This window comes from Pleurodeles waltl, chromosome 4_2 (genome assembly GCF_031143425.1).
Source record: "Pleurodeles waltl isolate 20211129_DDA chromosome 4_2, aPleWal1.hap1.20221129, whole genome shotgun sequence".
NCBI classification, from domain to species: Eukaryota; Metazoa; Chordata; class Amphibia; order Caudata; family Salamandridae; genus Pleurodeles; species Pleurodeles waltl.
Window position 1 is genome coordinate 407,313,719 of NC_090443.1, and position 15,147 is coordinate 407,328,865.

Here is a 15,147-nt window from a genome sequence, read left to right on the forward strand (position 1 = left end):
AATAAAGTACCTCTATTTTTGTTCAACCGAGTGTTTTCTTTCATGTGTGTAAATGCTGTGTGACTACAGTGGTAATGCATTAAGTTTGCACATCTCCTAGATAAGCCTTGGCTGCTCACCCATATCTACCTCTGGAGAGCCTGGCTTCTAGACACTGCCTACACTTCACTAAGAGGGGATACCTGGACCTAGTATAAGGCATAAGTACCATAGGTACCCACCAAACACCAGGCCAGTTTTGTACATTGTCTTATAACAAGCCAAATTCAAATTTCAGATCATGAGCACCTTGACCTGCGAGACAAGAGTCAAATAAAGCAGAATAGGAATGACAATAGGAAAATCTAACTGACTACAAGTACTAAACTAGAAAGAACAGAAAAAAAAAAAAAAAAGACAATCTTACCTTCAATCATCCGTCGCTTGAGGCTTAAAAGAAAAACAGGATCTGCATTAGCTTCCCTATATACATTACATACCAACTGCTGATGTGGCCATAAACGATCAATACATCAGATAGGAGCGAAAGACAAAAGCTCTTATTCACCACTGTTCATCTGCTGAACTATGTGCTCATCATTGTATCAATCTTGGCGCAAACTTGCTGTGTAATGCATTAGTGCAGCGCTGTAAGACTATTACATGCAATTTACCCCTTAAACGCCAAAGAATCAGTTGAAGCAGCTGCTTAACTTGGGCAAAAAAAAAAAAAATGTGCACGCAGCACATACGTCTAGAGCATTTTTATAAACTTTGGAACATTTACTTTCCAATACGAGAGAGAATCCGTATAACTCAAACAGCTAAAGTAAATTAGAAAACCTTTCATCAACAAACGTAGCCAAATCAAACCCATGAACAAAACAAATTAACCCAAGGCATAGTACCAACACCCCAACACACAGAATTACCAGTTTCATCCCAACGCGTCCCATTTCTCCGGCACCACACCCAGGGCAGTCTGGCAGGCCGCTAGTATTTGAACCAACTCGCTCTGTCGCCTCCTTTCTGGTGCACCGTTCACCAAGTGTGGTCCTGCAAATTTGTAAGTGGCAAAATTAAGAGGCATTTGAAGTCTGTACGTTATTCCCACAAGCACATTTCCACACAATTCAGCCCCGTGCAATTTCAGGTACAAGTGCATCCCTCATTCTTTTTCAGAGAGATTCCCATTTGTTTAATAGTCATCATAAACAGCACATGGAGCCAGACTGGCCTGTAGATTGCAAGAATTATATGCCTCTGCTAGCTACACTGTACGTCCATGCCCCCAAGGGTGCAAAAGCTTCAGCGTTCATGCTAAAGTGCTAAGGTGCAATCTGAACTTAGCTCACACAAAATAGAAAATCATGGAAAACGGAGTGTAAACACTAAATGTCAGCATTCCACACGTACATCTGAAAATTATGGGCATCCAACAATGGTCCCCCCCCCACACATCCAGTTGGGCCTTAACAGACGAAAGGTTACATTAAATCTGCCTAAATTGTTATTTTTATCCATCAGTGCACAGAAGTTAATGGGAATGTCAAAACATTGTGATGGAAGGAGGACATTGGCATGAAATAAAGCACTACTACACCTGTCTACGTCACATTCCAAAGTTGCACCAGTACTTCGCGCTAAGCTCAATTTATAACTTTTTAAAAGCAATGTGTGACTAGTTAAATGCAAACACTGAAACCAGCCTTTGCAAGGACCATTATCCTTTGCCTAATTTCTACACTTGATCATCTTGGAGGTTAACACTCTAAAACATAATTCAAAATTTTTTGGGGAAAAACTTTGTACTTTAAGTAAACATCCAAATACAGCAATTAGCAATAGAAAGGTGACCGGTCAAACGCGTTAAGGGCCTTCCACTGTGGAGCAACACATGGTGCGGCGTGTTTAGTTACTTTTCATCCCATTGAGATAGAAACAACATTGTTAAATCTAAAGATTATACAGACGATTGTGGCAAATAAATTAGTTGGAACACCACAACTGTAAATCAATAAAACTAGAACAAACGTATTATATTTGTAGTCACCCAGATCAATCTCGATAAAGACTGCCTCACCATACTTCTAGGTCCTCTCCAGGACTGAAACGTCAAACCCACTACTTCAGCCATAGTCTACAACTTTGAAAAGCATCAAAAAGGTCAAATCTCTGTACAGAGAATACTTTGAGAGGACCTAAATTTGAGGGAAAGCTGTGTTTTGGGAGGTCAATTAAATCAGACATACCATTTCATACATTAAACACTGAAAAACAAAAAATGAAAAAAAGTTAATGTACTACTTTAATGATATTATATTTACAATTATAGCAGTCTACCTTTGTTAACTCCAAACGACAGGAATCAGACATCCTCGAACATTTACAGGAAGATCGATTTCCTGAAATGGAAAAAGAGCGGGTTCTTTAATGCTTGAGCTTTCGACCACAATCCTGTCTAGTGAAAAGTCTTGGATGAATCAGTTCTTGTAAGTTTCATCAGGCGCTCAGTGAGAGAGTTCAAGTTACTATCATCATACATCCCAATTCTGAAAGTGAACACTACCAACGGACAATTATCTCACCTGACGAAGGATCTGCACAGGCAAGCTTCAGAAATCCTTTGCTCAAGACTACCAAGAGCTGACATTTTCACCTAAAAAAAAACGCATACGTTGTTTTCTATTTTCCAGGCAGAGAAGTATTTTCATTGTTATGGCCACATTACTCCCCCTAAAGATTATTCTGGTGGCTAAATAAGCATTAAAAAAAAGGTCCACAAGCAGGCGCTAGTGTGGAGTTAACTTGTATTTACACCAAGCCAAGGGCTACCCTAGTCAAACAACCTCAGACAAATGGAACGGTAGCAGTATAATCAGCATTACTCATATGGCAGAATCAGTTTCATCATTGGTTGTTTATTAATTTCCCTTGGCCTCTACAATATCCCACCACAAAAAACATCTACCACTTGAGGCTTTGCTTAAGGGAAGCACTGTATGGATGACTGTTTAACCACATACCAGTAACATGGACTGGGGATGCGCAGTAGCACTTACAAAGACAAGGAGAGTGAACTTGCAAATGCTAAGCAAGGCTTCTCGACGTATCCCAATAACCAAGGCAAACTTACCCACAGGCAACAATCCTAAGAGCTGGCCCCTTTAACACCTGGGAAGAAAAGGAAAATGTCACTTACCCAGTGTACATCTGTTCGTGGCATTAGTCGCTGCAGATTCACATGCTGTGCACAGTCCGCCATCTGGTGTTGGGCTCGGAGTATTACAAGTTGTTTTTCTTCAAAGAGGTCTTTGAGTCACGAGACCAAGGGACTCCTCCCATTTCGAGTCCATTGCGCATGGGCGTCGACTCCATCTTAGATTGTTTTGCCCGCAGAGGGTGAGGTAGGAGTTGTGTATGCTAGTAATAGTGCCCATGCAATGGAGTGAATGCGTATGTACATAATAAAGTTTTAAGTAATATATTTACAAATGTACAAATGTTTAAGATCTACTTCTAAACGGCTACAGGCTCCCGGGGAGGCGGGTGGCCCATGTGAATCTGCAGCGACTAAAGCCACGAACAGATGTACACTGGGTAAGTGACATTTTCCGTTCGATGGCATGTGTAGCTGCAGATACACATGCTGTGCATAGACTAGTAAGCAGTTATCTCCCCAAAAGCGGTGGTTCAGTCTGTAGGAGTTGAAGTAGTTTGAAATAATGTTCTTAATACAGCTTGACCTACTGTTGCTTGTTGTGCAGTTAGCACATCTACACAGTAGTGCTTGGTAAATGTATGAGGCGTAGACCATGTTGCTGCCTTACATATTTCGTTCATTGGAATATTTCCTAGAAAGGCCATGGTAGCACCTTTCTTTCTGGTTGAGTGTGCCTTTGGTGTAATAGGCAGTTCTCTTTTAGCTTTAAGATAGCAGGTTTGAATGCACCTAACTATCTATCTAGCAATGCCTTGTTTTGAAATTGGATTTCCTGTATGAGGTTTTTGAAAGGCGACAAATTGTTTTGTCTTTCAAATTAGTTTTGTTCTGTCAATGTAGTACATTAGTGCTCTTTTGATGTCTAATGTATGTAGTGCTCTTTCGGCTACAGAATCTGGTTGTGGGAAGAACACTGGTAATTCTACCGTTTGATTTAAGTGGAACGGTGAAATTACTTTTGGTAAAAAGTTAGGATTGGTCCGTAGAACAACTCTATTTTTGTGTATTTGAATAAATGGTTCTTGAATGGTAAATGCTTGAATCTCACTCACTCTTCTTAGAGATGTGATGGCAATTAAAAATGCAACTTTCCACTTTAAGTATTGCATTTCACAAGAGTGCATGGGCTCAAAAGGTGGTCCCATGAGTCGTGTTAGGACAATGTTGAGGTTCCATGAAGGAACTGGTGGTGTTCTTGGTGGTATAATTCTCTTTAGGCCTTCCATAAACGCCTTTATGACTGGTATCCTAAACAATGAAATGGAGTGCGTGATTTGTAGGTAAGCAGAAATTGCCGTAAGATGTATTTTAATGGAAGAGAAAGCTAGGTCAGATTTTTGCAAATGTAGTAAGTATCCTACTATTTCTTTTGCAGATGCGTGTAAAGGTTGAATTTGATTATTATGGCAGTAATAAACAAATCTTTTCCACTTATTTGCATAGCAGTGTCTAGTGGTAGGTTTTCTAGCTTGTTTTATGACCTCCATACATTCCTGTGTGAGGTCTAAGTGCCCGAATACTAGGATTTCAGGAGCCAAATTGCTAGATTCAACGATGCTGGATTTGGATGTCTGATCTGTTGTTTGTGTTGTGTTAACAGATCTGGTCTGTTGGGTAGTTTGACATGAGGTACTACTGAAAGGTCTAGTAGTGTTGTGTACCAAGGTTGCCTTGCCCATGTTGGTGCTATTAGTATGAGTTTGAGTTTGCTTTGACTCAACCTGTTTACTAGATATGGAAGGAGAGGGAGAGGTGGAAAAGCGTACGCAAATATCCCTGACCAGTTCATCCATAGAGCATTGCCTTGGGATTGATCTTGTGGGTACCTGGATGCGAAGTTTTGGCATTTTGAGTTGTCTTTTGTTGCAAATAGATCTATTTGAGGTGTTCCCCAAATTTGAAAGTAATTGTTTAGTATTTGGGGGTGAATTTCCCATTCGTGGGTTTGTTGGTGAATTTCCCATTCGTGGGTTTGTTGGTGATCGAGAGAGATTGTCTGCCAACTGGTTCTGAATCCCTGGAATAAATTGTGCTACTAGGCGAATGTGGTTGTGAATCGCCTAATGCCGAATTTTTTGTGTTAGGAGGCACAACTGTGTTGAGTGTGTCCCTCCTTGTTTGTTTAGATAATACATTGTCGTCATGTCTGTTTTGACAAGAATGTATTTTTGGGTTATTATGGGTTGAAATGCTTTCAGCGCTAGAAATACTGCTAACAGTTCTAAGTGATTTATGTGAAACTGCCTCTGATGTATGTCCCATTGTCCTTGGATGCTGTGTTGATTGAGGTGCGCTCCCCACACTGTCATGCAAGCATCCGTCGTTATGACGTATTGTGGCACTTGGTCTTGGAAAGGCCACCCTCGGGTTAAATTTGTACTGTTCCACCATAGAAGCGAGATGTATGTTTGGCGGTCTATCAACACCAGATCTAGAAGTTGACCGTGTGCTTGTGACCATTGAGATGCTAGGCACTGTTGTAAGGGCCGCATGTGCAATCTTGCGTTTGGGACAATGGCTATGCATAAAGACATCATGCCTAGAAGTTTCATTACCATTTTGACTTGTATCTTTTGTGTTGGATACATGGCCTGTATTACCTTGTGAAATGTTTGAACCCTTTGTGGACTTGGAGTGGCAATCCCTTTTGCTGTGTTGATTGTCGCTCCTAAGTATTGCTGTGTTTGACACGGCAAAAGGTGTGACTTTGCGTAGTTGATCGAGAAACCTAGCCTGTGAAGGGTCTGTATGACTTAGTTTGTGTGCTGTGAACATTGTCTTAGCGTGTTGGTTTTGATTAACCAGTCGTCTAAGTACGGGAACACATGTATTTGCTGCCTTCTGATATGTGCAGCTACTACTGCCAGGCATTTTGTAAAAACTCTTGGCGCAGTTGTTATTCCGAATGGCAACACTTTGAATTGGTAATGTATTCCTTGGAATACGAACCTTAGGTATTTCCTGTGTGAAGGATGTATTGGTATATGGAAATACGCATCTTTTAGATCTAATGTTGTCATGTAGTCTTGCTGTTTGAGCAGTGGGATTACGTCTTGTAACGTGACCATGTGAAAGTGGTCTGATTTGATGTAAGTATTTAGTGTTCTGAGATCTAGTATTGGTCTCAGAGTTTTGTCCTTTTTGGGTATTAGAAAGTACAGTGAGTAAACTCCTGTGTTTTTCTGTTGAATTGGAACTAATTCTATTGCGTCCTTTTGTAGCAATGCTTGAACTTCTAGTCCTAGAAGATCTATATGTTGTTTTGACATTGTGTGTTTTCGGTGGGACGTTTGGAGGGAATTGGTGAAATTCTATGCAATAACCATGCTGTATAATTGCTAAGACCCAAGTGTCTGTTATTTCCTCCCAAAGTTTGTAAAATTGGCTTAGTCTTCCCCCCACAGGTGTTATGTGATGGGGGTGTGTGACTTGTGAGTCACTGCTTATTTTGAGGGGTTTTGGGGCCTTGGAATTTCTCTATTTTTTGGGAATTGGCCCCCTCTAAATTGCCCCCGAAAACCTCCCCTTTGATATTGACCCTGGTAGGTAGGCCTTGTTTGTGAGGTTGTGGGTTGACCTCGAAACCCTCCCCTAAAAGGTGTTTTCCGAAATGTGCCTCTGCTCTGCGGGGAGTAGAGTGCGCCCATGGCTTTGGCTGTATCTGTGTCCTTTTTGAGTTTTCCGATGGCAGTGTCTACCTCCGGCCCAAACAATTGCTATTCATTAAACGGCATATTGAGCACAGCCTGCTGGATTTCCGGTTTGAACCCAGAAGTGCGCAGCCATGCGTGCCTTCGTATTGGGACTGCAGTGTTTGTCCTTGCAGCTGTATCTGCTGCATCCATGGAAGACCGTATCTGATTAGAGATACTTTGTCCCTCTTCCACCACCTGTTGCGCTCTTTTTTGGAACTCCTTGGGTAAGTGTTCGATGAAATGTTGCATTTCATCCCAGTGAGCCCTGTCGTATCTTGCCAAAAGTGCTTGTGAATTGGCAATACGCCACTGATTTGCTGCTTGTGCTGCAACCCTTTTTCCCGCAGCATCAAATTTGCGGCTCTCCTTGTCTGGAGGTGGTGCGTCGTCTGAGGTATGAGAGTTGGCTCTCTTACGAGCTGCCCCCACAACTACTGAGTCCGGTGTTAGTTGTGTTGTGATATATATTGGATCTGTGGGCGGTGGCTTATATTTTTTCTCCACCCTTGGAGTTATGGCTCTGCCTTTAACTGGATCCTGAAAAATGTGTTTTGAATGTCTTAGCATTCCTGGGAGCATGGGAAGGCATTGATACTGGCTATGGGTGGAGGATAGGGTGTTAAAGAGAGTCATCCTCAATTGGTTCCGAATGTAAGGAGACATTGTGAAACTCGGCTGCCCTTGCGACCACCTGTGTATAGGATGTACTGTCCTCAGGTGGTGACGGTTTTGTAGGATAAGAGTCTGGGCTATTGTAAGACACTGGAGCATCGTAGAGGTCCCATGCATCGGGATCATCCTGACTCATTGTGGTATGAGCTGGTGAGTGCATCAGTGGTGGAGTTGTTGCTGGTGATGCATGTATTGATGGTGGTGGAGACGGTGGTGGGGTTGTTTTCCTTGCCACCTTTGCTTGTGGTTGCTTGTCCTTTTGTTGAAAGGCAAGTTTTCTTTTTATTTTGATTGGGGGGGGAAGAGTGGTTATCTTCCCTGTGTCCTCATGAATATGAAGCCTTCTTTGCGTGTAGTCAGGCTCTACAGCTTGAAGCTCCTCTCCAAATTTGTGTAATTGGGAGGTTAATCCTTGTTCCTCTGTATAGGAACTAGTTTTCGGCTCAGAGGTTGGCTGTTTCGGAACCGAAACCTTTTCGGAAGTCTTTTTAGGCTCCGAAGAAACCTTCTTTGTTTTCGGCGTGGTGTCTCGGTGCTGAAATACTTCGGTGCCGCTGTCTCTGTGCCGAAGTTTCTCGGAGCCACTGTCTCGGCTCCGAGGTTGCTGTGTGGCGGTATCTCGACCGGAGTCGGATGACTGACACTAGCATGCCCTTTTTCGGTGCCTTGGATGGGTCACCTAGTTTTCGGGTTAAGCCATGGCCTGTTGGCGGTGGCGTCCCCTGGGCTTTTGTAGACTTCTCGTGAGTCTTGATTTTCGACGTCTTACTCACGGTTTGGTGTGTTTCTTCGGCGTCGAGTTCTTCAGAATCCAACTCACGGATGGACGCCATTTGCAGTCTCCTGGCTCTTCGGTCTCTCAGCGTCTTCCTCGACCGAAACGCTCGACAGGCTTCACAAGTATCCTCATGTGCTCGGGGGACAAGCACAAGTTACAGACCAGATGGTGATCCGTATACAGATACTTGTGATGGCATTTTGGGCAGAAGCGGAATGGGGTCCGTTCCGTGAGCCTTGAAGTCGCACGTGGCCGGGCCGACCAGGGATCGAAAAAACCCCAAAGGGCCACCGGAGATCTTCAGAATTCGGTGTCGATTTGTTCAAACTAACCCGATACCGAACGCAAACAATACCGATGTTTTTTTCCGAGATTCTAACTAACTTTCCGACCCGAAACACGGAGCGAAAAGGAACACGTCCGAACCCGATGGCGGAAAATAAACAATCTAAGAGGGAGTCGACGCACATGCGCAATGGACTCGAAATGGGAGGAGTCCCTCGGTCTCGTGACTCGAAAAGACTTCTTCGAAGAAAAACAATTTGTAACACTCCAAGCCCAACACCAGATGGCGGACTGTGCACAGCATGTGTATCTGCAGCTACACATGCCATCGAACACAGAAATAGTTCAGTTGGAGAGGACACTAGTTTTGTAGAAATACTACAGCGAGACTGGCATCTGTATCAGGTTGATGAATGTATCCTCATATGGATCAGAGACCTGATTCTAATCATCACATACAAATCCCATGGTAACACAGCATTATGAAGTACAAATGGAGCTATCAAGCTTGGCATTACACTGTACCAATCAACCCCTCTCAAAGCACTGAACAGCCAAGCCATGGGCAGAGCAGGACTGCAGGTGTCTAGTGGCATTGGAAATACCATACCATGTTGCCCGATAAAGTGATTACGTCATTGCATTAGTAGTGCCCTACCCAATAAGTAGAAGCGTGAAAAAGCAAAGCATCAAGCCATTCTACTGGCTATAAGCAACAGCCTGCACAGTTAAGATTGTCATTAGATGGGGAAAATGGGGCAGCGCCTTTTTACTTGAGGATGCATCAACTAGGAGAGAAAGACTGTTCTTCATGTGCTCATCATACACACCCTGGACTGAGCGCTACAAGGAGAACGTCTGAGCAGAAATATTTCTGAACTCACCTCGTCCTGCAGAGTACACATCTGAGAAGGGATTCTACTTGGAGGCAGATGGACTCTACAGTTCTATAAGTGAAGATTAAGGTGGAGAAAAAAATTATTAAGTAAAGCCTTACTGTAAGACAAAAGCCCACAGCAGGACATCAGCGTGCTCTCAGCGTACAAAGTGTGATTATTGATCTCATCATACTCTTAGTCAAGAGTAGCAAATAAACAGTCATCATAGCAGCACGCTCCAGCCGCCCACCCACCTTAAGACGTCTCTTCAAACTAATTCTTAGTTGCAATCGGACGTATATGCCTCCCATCTTCATCCTATAGGCCGGCTAAGCCATTTACACCACAACATTAACATTTCCATACTGACAAATGACAAAAACAAAATTCGACAGCAGTCGATATTTACCATTCTAGGTGCAACCTGGAGCTCAAATCTACAAGACAAAATAAAGTGACATGTCAAGCAGAGTTCAGCACAAGTGTTGTCTATTGCTCCTGAACTAGTCCTCAAGCCTCAGTATTTGAGTTTTCAGAAATCTTTTCTGTCCACTACTCTTATATTGACATCAAGGGCTTTGGATTAGAGGAGCAAAATATAGAAAAAAAGAAAAAAAGAAAGTCAATCACCACATGCAAGTAAGCGTTCCAACCAACGTTTGAGCCAAATGCTTTGAAACTGGCAACACCAAACAGAACCGAAACCACTGTGCCAGGAAATGCACCATAATGCAATTTTTATAAGACGAAAAAAAATCATAAGATTGTGTTTGTGTCTTGAGAAAGATCAGAAGCATACTAGAGGCACTGCATGTCTTCTCTTCAATAACTCGATTCTGAAATGTACAACTCATGCAGAATGTCTCCCTTAAATGGCATTTTTAACACCAAACACTTAATGTTTTAAAGATGTATCCCAATTTTTATTGTTTATATGGAAGGATCTGAAATAATCGAATTTAAGATTGGTGTGACGTGTAGAGACAGACCGAGAGAGAGAACGAGAACATGACAGTCTGACATGTTTTGGTCAAGTCCTGGAAATGTTCATCAGCGCATGGGATATTAAACATTTTTAACATGACATTTTCAAAAAGGGATGCTCAATGCAGTATAATCCCAAGTGTTTGACATAGTCAAATCAAAATACAATGTGTGCTATTGGCAATTTCCACCATGCTGAATCTTTCAGTGGCTAGCCTCGCAGCTTTTGCTCGAAGCTATACCACATCCAGCTGAGTTGGTTGGCTTGCCCTCATATGCGTACACACAACAATAACCAGCCTAGTACTTCTGTTCAGCCCTGCAAATGTTAATGTAGTTGATAGTCCAAACGCACTCTTAAAGCCTGGTTAAGCAGGACATGCAAATGGGATGCAGGAACTAAACTAAACCCTACTTTGCAAGTGGACCTTGCTAATCAAACCTGTTGCCCCAAACACTTCTTTCCTATAAGATACAGCCCCTTTGTTTGACCAATAATCCCTGCTTCATGCCACACCAGGAACAAGATAGCAACCCCACTCAATCCATACTTTTGATTTCCTTTCACTGTTACATGTGCCAGTGGTTGTATACTTCGAGTGCTACATAGGCCCCAAGGGCTGCCATTAAACAGCACAGGGACCCACCTCCACACCCATGAGTCGGTTCGAATTACATTGCAATTTAGTCCTCCTTACCCACATGGCATAATACTATACTGGGATAGAAATTTACCTGCCAATTTCAAGCAAGAGGAACTCCAAGCACTCTTGAATCCAGTGGAGCTGAAACTGAGGGAAGAAAACGTTTTCCATTAAAAACTATGTTCAGTGATGGTGGGGGTTGAAGTAAGCACTATACACACAATAGCAACCGCATAAACCAGCAAGCAACCTGCTCAGAGATGTTGGTAATCTTCATACTAATCAGATGTCCCTACCAACATATTTATCATCATCTGCAGATTTAGCTGTGGCTGTACCACAAGCTTGCACTTCCAGAATTGTAGATATTATCCTCACCCAGACCGCTTCACAGATTAAACAATCATAGGCAAAGTAAGAGCAAACCGTGGCACCAGTGTCAAACCCACGATAAACCAGTGGTGTTAAATGTCATGGAAAAAGGCCATTTACTCTAAAGGCTAAGGTGCAGCAGTGCTGGCAGAGACAGGACTCCTGCAATACACAGGCAGTTACATCATTAGCAACTGCACTAATACTCACTAGTTTTAATATCCATGCCATAAAAAGTAACCTCTTAATAGAAAAGTAAGAAGTAGAATCAGCAAGATTCATACGGCAAAATGGATTTTATCCTTGGTTACACAGCAGTTTAAGAAGAGTGCCCATTACAAAGCATAGCTATGCGACCAGAGATTTGCTTTCACACTTGCAGTAAAAGCAGATTAAGTTGACACTAGTTGAACCAACTGCAGTCAGTGGTTTGTCTACCAAAAAAAAAAAAAAATAATAATCTAATTAAAGCATCACAGGCTCTACAGCCAGAAAACTAGAACAAGCATTCACAAAAGCCAACATGTCTGGCTTTATTACACCTATACAGGCTTACAAAAAGGCAGCTAACATGGACAAAATCTGTAACATTTCCAGACCCATTCGAAATGGGAATGCTGGGGAAACATAGCAAAATGAGAGCAAACTAAAAACTGCTAGTAAGCAAAAGAAAACAGAACCCAAACCTCCTGTTTTTCATGTGCAGAAGAGGACGCCCAATGCCAGCACACTCGCTAAAATGTGAACTACGGAGAAAGTTATCTGGGACTAAGCAAATATTGAAGTGGTTTAAATATACTGGGAGGCACGCAAACATGTATAACCGAAAAATGAAGACTAAGATTCTGATCTAGAGTTTGGAAGATGGGTACTTCAACAGATATCCCATATGCTTTATGACAAGTGCATTAGGACAGAAAGCACTTGTAATAGGGCAGACTGGATAATGTCTCAGGAGTATGTCTGCAAAACTCAAACCCTAATATAGCTAACTGATAAAGGGAAGTATGTTTAAAGGTCCCTGGCTACAAGTATTATGGGCTTACATCTGCATAGATATGACACGTGATCTGTGTAGAACCAGGAGGAGAGGTCCAGGGAGGCAGCATTCAACATTTAGTTTATTCATTAGACAAATATCCTTAAGATAATTTTGGAAAGGTATGGACCTGCTCCGGGGTGTAGGTATTCCTTGTTAGGTCGAGCACATAGGGATTTTGACCTGTTGTAAATATTGTGTGCTTTTAATCGTGCCGTCTCTCCACCCCCACCCCACTTGTTAGTGGGCTTGCCTTTTAAAAATCCCTAGATGTCATTGGTAATTGCTTTAAGTTTGTCCCGCCATGGCGCGATTGTGTAGCCATTATGGTGCTGTGGAGTTCGTGTTTGACGGACTCCCAGACCATATACTCTTATGGCTACCCTGCACTTACAATGTCTAAGGTTTTGTTTAGACACTGTAGGGGTACCATGCTCATGCACTGGTACCCTCACCTATGGTATAGTGCACCCTGCCTTAGGGCTGTAAGGCCTGCTAGGGGGGTGTCTTACCTATACTGCATAGGCAGTGAGAGGCTGGCATGGCACCCTGAGGGGAGTGCCATGTCGACTTACTCGTTTTGTCCTCACTAGCACATACAAGCTGGCAAGCAGAGTGTCTGTGCTGAGTGAGAGGTCTCCAGGGTGGCATAAGACATGCTGCAGCCCTTAGAGACCTTCCTTGGCATCAGGGCCCTTGGTACTAGAAGTACCAGTTACAAGGGACTTATCTGGATGCCAGGGTCTGCCAATTGTGGATACAAAAGTACAGGTTAGGGAAAGAACACTGGTGCTGGGGCCTGGTTAGCAGGCCTCAGCACACTTTCAATTGTAAACATAGCATCAGCAAAGGCAAAAAGTCAGGGGGCAACCATGCCAAGGAGGCATTTCCTTACAGCGATTATTAACGCATTGCAGACTGACCCTGTTACATGGATAATGACCCGATTTGGGATATACTACAGCATGGGTAAACTTATTTTTTTCGTTTCTCTCTCCCCTTCGTGCTCCATGGCAGCCGTAGCTCTCTTATTACGAACAGCACCAACAGCGCAAACTCAGTCTGCAGTATTGGAAATCTGGTCACATTGTTAAAACAGTTAACTAAGAGTTATTTCTTTTGTCTCTCCTTTTCACACTCCACAGCTTTCCCAAAAAACACTTATAAATTGATAAATGCTTTACTAAAAAATAAATTAAAAAAACACAGAAATCATTAACAGCGGCTCTCTAGCACAGTGGTAGAGTCAACACTACAATACACTGCACTTGGAATAGTCGCCCCATAATGCTTTGCAAGCACTCTTTTTCAAAACATTTTTCCCCATAACTCAGCCTGCGGTGGTCCTATGACAATACATTCACCACTACCTGATCAAGTCTGGGTTCCCACACTAAGTTAGTGGGAACCCCAAAATAATAACCGCCCCTTCATTCAGTGTCTTTTTAAACTCTCTCATGGTTGGAACTTTTGTTTTACAGCTGAGAGTAGGTTGTCTTAAGGCTCTTATTTGTATTGTCCATGCAGCCCTGAAAATGTATAATGCACTTCTGTCTCTAGAAGCTAAATATATGGTTACACTGCAATACTTTGTCAATTTCTTATCATGTGGGTTGGCCTTCGAGGGGCTAACTATATGGAAACAGGATCATGTTTCTTACAAATGGTATTGTCATTGTGGTGGCTTCTAGGGGCTGGTCTGAGCATTTCACTGTCAAATGTCAAACATGCATTTCTGATAAAGGTTTTTATTGGGTTTATATGATAATTGTATATGTTTTATGAATCTCTCCTTAATACAATTATGATCATGACTCAGGCCAACTAATATCCTTATTACACTACAGACTGTTTCAACACTCTTAGATGTTTCGCTGACCCTTCTAGTTGGTTTATCTTGTTACTCCTCTGTGGCTGTCTTATTTTGGAAACTGTTAGCCAGACAGCAACTCTGATGGTGGGGTTGTGAAAGTGGTATTCTATTGGAAGTAGCATGGCAGATTTAAAATAGGATGCCGAAAGGAAAGGCCTCCTTAGCATGCTTACCCCCTGACCTTTTGCCTTTGCTGATGCCAAGTTATGATTTGAAAGTGTGCTGGGACCCTGCTAACCAGGCCCCAGCACCAGAGTTCTTTCCCTAAACTGTACCTTTGTCTCCACAATTGGCACAACCCTGGCACCCAGGTAAGTCCCTTGTAACTGGTACCAAGGGCCCTGAGGACAGGGAAGGTCTCTAAGGGCTGCAGCATGTCTTATGCCACTCTAGGGACCCCTCACTCAGCACATTCACACTGCTTGCCAGCTTGTGTGTGCTGGTGGGGCGAAAATGACTAAGTCGACATGGCACTCCCCTCAGAGTGCCATGAAAACCTCACACTCCCTGTGGCATAGGTAAGTCACCCATCTAGCAGGCCTTACAGCCCTAAGGCAGGGTGCACTATACCACAGGTGAGGGCATAAGTGAATAAGCACTATGCCCCTACAGTATCTAAGCAAAACCTTAGATATGTTAAGTGCAGGGTAGCCATAAGAGTATATGGTCTGGGAGTTTGTCAAATATGAAATCCACAGCACCATAATGGCTACACTGAACACTGG

General features: G+C 42.8%; 6 non-coding genes across 6 annotated transcripts; all 6 read right to left on the reverse strand.

The window, feature by feature from the left end:
- Nucleotides 1-504: 504 nt before the first annotated feature.
- Nucleotides 505-588, reverse strand: LOC138294392 (small nucleolar RNA snR60/Z15/Z230/Z193/J17). Its single transcript, XR_011203406.1, has one exon. It is a non-coding gene; the product is annotated as a small nucleolar RNA snR60/Z15/Z230/Z193/J17 (small nucleolar RNA).
- Nucleotides 589-1,121: 533 nt separating this feature from the next.
- On the reverse strand, nucleotides 1,122-1,199 carry LOC138294353 (small nucleolar RNA SNORD79). The gene has a single exon (XR_011203369.1). It is a non-coding gene; the product is annotated as a small nucleolar RNA SNORD79 (small nucleolar RNA).
- Nucleotides 1,200-2,453: 1,254 nt separating this feature from the next.
- On the reverse strand, nucleotides 2,454-2,528 carry LOC138294349 (small nucleolar RNA SNORD81). The gene has a single exon (XR_011203365.1). It is a non-coding gene; the product is annotated as a small nucleolar RNA SNORD81 (small nucleolar RNA).
- Nucleotides 2,529-2,825: 297 nt separating this feature from the next.
- On the reverse strand, nucleotides 2,826-2,898 carry LOC138294378 (small nucleolar RNA SNORD47). The gene has a single exon (XR_011203393.1). It is a non-coding gene; the product is annotated as a small nucleolar RNA SNORD47 (small nucleolar RNA).
- Nucleotides 2,899-10,023: 7,125 nt separating this feature from the next.
- LOC138294420 (small nucleolar RNA SNORD75) lies at nucleotides 10,024-10,088 on the reverse strand. The gene has a single exon (XR_011203429.1). It is a non-coding gene; the product is annotated as a small nucleolar RNA SNORD75 (small nucleolar RNA).
- A 1,295-nt stretch (nucleotides 10,089-11,383) lies between these two features.
- Nucleotides 11,384-11,463, reverse strand: LOC138294389 (small nucleolar RNA SNORD74). The gene has a single exon (XR_011203403.1). It is a non-coding gene; the product is annotated as a small nucleolar RNA SNORD74 (small nucleolar RNA).
- Between the last annotated feature and the right edge of the window lie 3,684 nt (nucleotides 11,464-15,147).